The sequence below is a fragment of the Echiichthys vipera genome, assembly GCF_963691815.1.
Source record: "Echiichthys vipera genome assembly, chromosome: 15".
Lineage (NCBI taxonomy): Eukaryota > Metazoa > Chordata > Actinopteri > Perciformes > Trachinidae > Echiichthys > Echiichthys vipera.
Window position 1 is genome coordinate 10,959,406 of NC_139840.1, and position 6,000 is coordinate 10,965,405.

Genomic DNA, 6,000 nt, shown 5'->3' on the forward strand with positions numbered 1-6,000 from the left:
GTTTAACTTGTCCCTGTGTGTGTGTGTGTGTGTGTGTGTGTGTGTGTGTGTTTGTGTGTGTGTGTGTGTGTGTGTGTGTGTGTGTGTGTGTGTCTGTTTGATATGTTGTATTCCACCAGCTCTGAAGTCAGAAAAATTCAAGTGGCTCAAAACTAGATTTATAAATAGAACAAATGCAAAATTCATTGCTCAAAATAGCTTGCCTGATACTTGGTGAAGCAGAATATATTTTCTGTACCAAGGGACCAACACATGTAAAGTCTTGTAGTTTGCTCTGTCTTTCACTTGCTACTGTGATAGCCTACTGTATGAATATTTAACACAAATTTATACCAACCATAATCAGAAACATAGCTGTGTTTATGACATGTAATGACTTCTAAACATGTTTTGTAATTGTTACTACGGAACAGATTATTTGTTGTTTGTTTAATGCTGTTTCCTTGTTTAGTCTCACTCTATAACAACAGAACTTAAACTGTTCTAGCGACTGTGTGTGTGTGTGTGTGTGTGTGTGTGTGTGTGTGTGTGTGTGTGTGTGTGTGTGTGTGTGTGTGTGTGTGTGTGTGTGTGTGTGTGTGTGTGTGTGTGTGTGTGTGTGTGTGTGTGTGTGTGTGTGTGTGTGTGTGTGTGTGTGTGTGTGTGTGTGCGTGCGTGCGTGCGTGTGTGTGTGAAACTGCCGAAAAATACTTAATGTGCATTTCTGATCTCCTCACTGTGACCTGCTCTATCGCTCAGAGTGTGATGAGGTGAGTGAGTGTGTGTGTGTGCGTGTGTGAGAGGGAGAGAAACAGATGTGGGTTGTTTAATGCTGGAAATCAATTATCACCACCAAAATCATCATCAAAAAATACATTTCAGCATTTTTTTCCAATTTAAAGATCCAATATTCATGTATTTTATATACCATACAAGGCCAAGACCACTAAATTTGTTTACAGATAAAACACAGAAGTAGACCAATTATGAAGGTCAAATTATAAATATTTACGTTGGCTTTAAAAAGTGTGTGAAACTTTCAAAGACCATGAAGGTCAGTAGTCAAATTCGCTAACAAAGAAACCGGCCTTAGGTTTAACCTCCACTACATCCATGAATCGACAGACGGACTAAGGGAGTGTGTATGGGTGTGTGCGTGTGTGTGTGCATGCATGTGTGTGTCACTGTCTCATGCCGGCCAGGCGGCCGTGTGTGCCACCATGCTCTGTGACTGCACAGCTGTATCAATAAATCTGGACTCAAAGGGCTCAGATCATGTTTGCCTGTCTTCATTTCTACAACACGGCATATTGACATATTTAAAGGATTACTCCACTGATTTTACACAAGTAATATCAGTCTGTGAAGTTTCAGGCTTGTATTTTGGGAAGTGTATATAGATATAAGGGTGCAACTGTTTTTTTCAGTTAATCAATTAACTCTCTATAAGAAGGTTAAAGGATAAGTTCACATTTTTTTCAAGGCTGTATCAATCATGTGCCGATGTAATCATTCCTCCAACCTCCATAATGAAGCCAACACAGAAGTGCCAAAAACGGCTGGTCCTCAAATGGCCACTTGAGGCTGAATCCAAAAGAAAGTCAATCACCACAAACCCCGGGTTTCAATGCCCAACTTTACAGCAATAAACATGTTTACCGACTGATACAAAAAAACAATATTGGACTCAATAATTTAATCGTTCATGACAACTGTGTGGGTGGTGGTTTTTATATGTATTTATCTATTTAAAATATTTTGGCATAAAGTTCTGCATAATTAAGGGGACCTGCCTCAGCTCCATCCACTGTCAGGTTGGATCTTCTCCGACAACACTAGTTGTGATGTGAAATATGTGCAAAATGAAACACTTGATGGTAGGACATCATCTGTGTATAAAGAAGGGTTACGTTGACAGACCACAAACAGCAGAAAATACTGTACAGTCTAAAGGAATTAAGGCCGACCCAGCAGGGGCAGGGTCGCAGGTCATCAAAAAAGGCTCTAGGACATCGTTGCCCACTTTCCAGCCATTGTTTGCTGGTGAGGAGGGTTCCTGCATTGCATTAAAGGATTGCCTCCAAACACATGTCTGGTAGTTGGTTTTATCTATTTGGTGCTCAAGGCTTTTGCTTGATGGAGGCAGGACTTCACAACGGCTTCTGACAAAACATCCAATACCTCAAATCATCTGCAGTTTTACCTGCCTTTGAAGCTGTTGTGTAGAGTGAACAAACATTTCTCCCTTTGTTGCATGATACTGAAAAAGGTGGCAGAGTACTTCCCCGGTTGGTCAGGACCTCAGGGAGAGCAGAATCTTTCTCTATTCCCACCTTGAATAGGGTGCTGGTTGAATTGCAGCCTGTGAGAGCATGAAATGCTAGTAGTGGAGAGATGATGTAATGGTACGTAGCAAACCTTGTCTTTAACACCGGTTTTAAAGCAGCTCCTGACACTGCATTTGGGTAAAGCCGTAGGTTGCCAGCACTGCAACATCAATGTCAGGGGATTGGATGGTGATGAGAGACATGGTTAGTGAGGCATGGGAGGCATTAAGAATCATCCTCGTATCGGCTTCCTCGTGATTAGACATTAGTTCTTCAACCACATTTAATGATGGCTTGTGGCTCATACTTCTTTCATCGGATCTGCAAATCCTCTTCCGATGATGAGCTCTTGACCAGGAGAAACGCAACAGTGAGCTAGAGAGACCCATTATGTGCAGAGGAAGTCATAAAGGTTTGCCTTGTTTCTCTTGTTGGTGAATCACTTTGTCCATTGTTGGAACCAGGACGTTCTTGTTGCAGATTTGAAATTCCAATGAAAAACTCGAGCCTTTCTCTTTCTTTGATCGAAGACCACATCGACTCTGGTGCACTGCCTGCTGAATGAAACAATGTTTTACTACTCATGCAAGTAATGTTATCTATATTTAACATAGATAACCTATGCTATACCTTTCCGTTGATATGGAGGTTTGTACGATGTCGATGGCTTAAAAGAAACATACACAATCCTAATAGTACCTGGAAAAATATCTAATTGACCACCATACGTTACTTCGCCTTTGATTAATGTCATTGAACCAGCTGTGAAAACTTCGAAATTATGCCAATTATTATGTACAATTTCCTTTGTATACAGCTGTTGCAAGGTTTCCTTAGCAATGGTTGTCATGGAAACGTAGACATTACTGGCAAGCATCAGGAAATGAAGAAGTTACAACTTCTATATATGCAGATTTTCATGTCATTGTGTCTATTAAAACAAGAGTTATCATAGTTTATTTGCTGGTGAGGGCAAATAAGTATAATTAGTGTCGACCATCGTACCACTCTTTATAGTTCAGCCCCTATAGGACCACAGTGCATCATGCCTAAAAAATATCTACAGACATCAAGCTATCATTTTATGGTACTGGACAAATTATGTGGAGGGTGGGCTACGTTTTCTTTTATGCAAATGTTACATAGTGTCCCCACTGACACCTAAGAGATCTCATCCTAATGCACTACAGTCCTTGTTTTGTGCATGAATGTATATGACCGATTATATACCTGCTCTAAGAATCAACAGCAGAGAACCGTTAGAGTTACCCATCTTGATTGATTCAACAACTACAGTGGCTCCCAGTTGAGAAAAGTCACAGATATCTAGTGCGACTTCCTCATAAAATTGTTCCTAAGGAGGTCCCTAAATATCTGTCCGACTACTTTAATCACTCCAGAGACATTTACAACATGCAACAAGGCAGATGAACAGATTGGATACTTTTTAATTTCAAGAGTTCAGTGGGAAAAATACATTTTTATTCACAGCTGCATTTGAATAAACTGCCAATATCTCTGAAACTCATTGAAGCAGAGAGACATCTAAAGCAGGCAATAAAGAAATGGCAAATAGTCTCTCTGAACAGGGACCACAAATGAACTCAGTGTTGTCCTTTTATGTAATATATTTTATTGACTCAATGGATAACTTATTAGTACCTGTCGGTCTTGACAGACTTGGCATCTTTTTTTCAGGTTTACTTCCGGGAGAAAGTAAGCAAAAGACTGTTTAGATTTAGTGGAAGCCAAAGAATGCAATATGTCCTCCCATGTCTCACTGTCAGTAATCCACTAGATGTCTCTGTTAGACCTCAAATCACACTGAAGCTTCACCAACACCAACTCTCTCAGCCCCACAGGACCCGCAGCACTGAAAATGATCAACGGACTTGATATACGTCATGTCACACTCCCAAGATAGTCAGTATATAGCTCTTCATCCCCCATATAGGCAGCTCCACAAACATTACACACAGAACGCATATTTATCACAAGCAGCATGCATATTCATGGGCAGGTTGATGGAGCTCGTGGAGGGATGTGTATGACTTCTCAGCACAGCGCTGAGTGCCGAAGCAGAAGGCGAATGTTAATTCAATTATACGGCAGCTGTTCCTTGGTGCCCATGGCCACTGTGTTTGCACTAGAACAGAAATCTTGTATTAGGTCCCTCGCCATAAAAGTCCATTGCCAGGCATGAAAATGGGGACTGCCTGTAACCAAAAGCCATCAGCCGTATTTTAAAGAGATTTTAATGCTTATTTTTGGCACTTTTGAGAAATTTGGTGAGGCTGCAAAGTTAGATTTGTGTATTGTTGTCATTGTTTTTTTTTTTTGCTTGGCTCACTGTTGATTTAAGGAGCTTTTGTTTTTTGTAATTATTCTTTTAAATAGTCAATCTGCTTGGAAGTAAAATGTGCAAATGAGTTTCTTTTTCTCTCTTTAAACACGACTTTGTGTCCTGTGGTGGGTGTTCCATTACTTTATTACGTGAAAGCTTATTAACAGATACATAACCTTTAGCTTCTTTCCCACTGGACAAAGAATCCACTGACATCCACTAACATTGTCTTGAGTGGGAAAAGGTTACAATACAACGGAAATGTGACACCTGGGTGGACACCAAGGAGGGTCATATTCTGTGTCACATCATTCGGACACAACACATACATAAAAGGAAACGGCTCAAAAGCTGGCACACTCATGGAACATTTTAATGACTCATTTCACTATTTTATTTCAATGATGAAGATAGCCACCATGCATGTATGACACATGCCATATGATACATGACACATGACACATTCTGGTAACTTCATCATCATTCCAAATTAGTTGCCACCAATTTTGAAATAGAGACTGAATAAGTAACATGTATTAAAAAAAAAGAAGTAATCACCAAAAGACCTTTGCTGGCCTCTGTGCTGCTTTCTAGTATTTATTAACTATAAAAAACAGAAATGCTTACTTGTCTACTGGCAATGGGATAGGAGTCCATTGCCTAGAGGGTTTTCCTGCATTTAAAAAACCTGCATATATGCTTTATTTTAAGTGGAAAAAGTGTTTTTGTGTATATACAGTATATGTGTCTTCATGTGGATTCATGCTCAAATATTATGAGTATAAAAAAGCCAACATGTCTGTCTTGGATTTCAGTTGCTCTCATACATGCAAATGTAGTTTGTCCATTATGTGAGTGTTGGTATTTGTGCTCCACCCCACCTCCTGTCCCAGGCTCGGGCGTAGCTCCAGTACGACTTGGTGGTGGATGAGGAGGAGGAGGTGGAGGAGGGGGGAGGGGTGTGAAGGCATCCGCCAGCCTGTCCCTTCATTACCCAGCTCCCTGAGACTCTCTCTCTGTGATTTAATCACATGGCCACTGGCGGGAACTGCTGCTCTGATGTTACCTGGACCTGCTAACAAGTTTGCTTTTCCTTCATCAAAAGGAAAAACAGCCACACCTGTGGGAAGGATGAGCTCCACTGCACAGTGCATATGAAACATACACAATATGCAATGTCAATTATTGATTTTATTCATCTGCTAATACTTTCTCGATTAATGATTTGTTTGTTCTATGAAATGTTAGAAAATATATTTTTTAAATTCTTCTTTGCAACTTCCCAGAGTTAAGTGTGAAGTAAAATAGCTGACAAAGAAATATGAATAAAATGAAATATATCAAATAAAA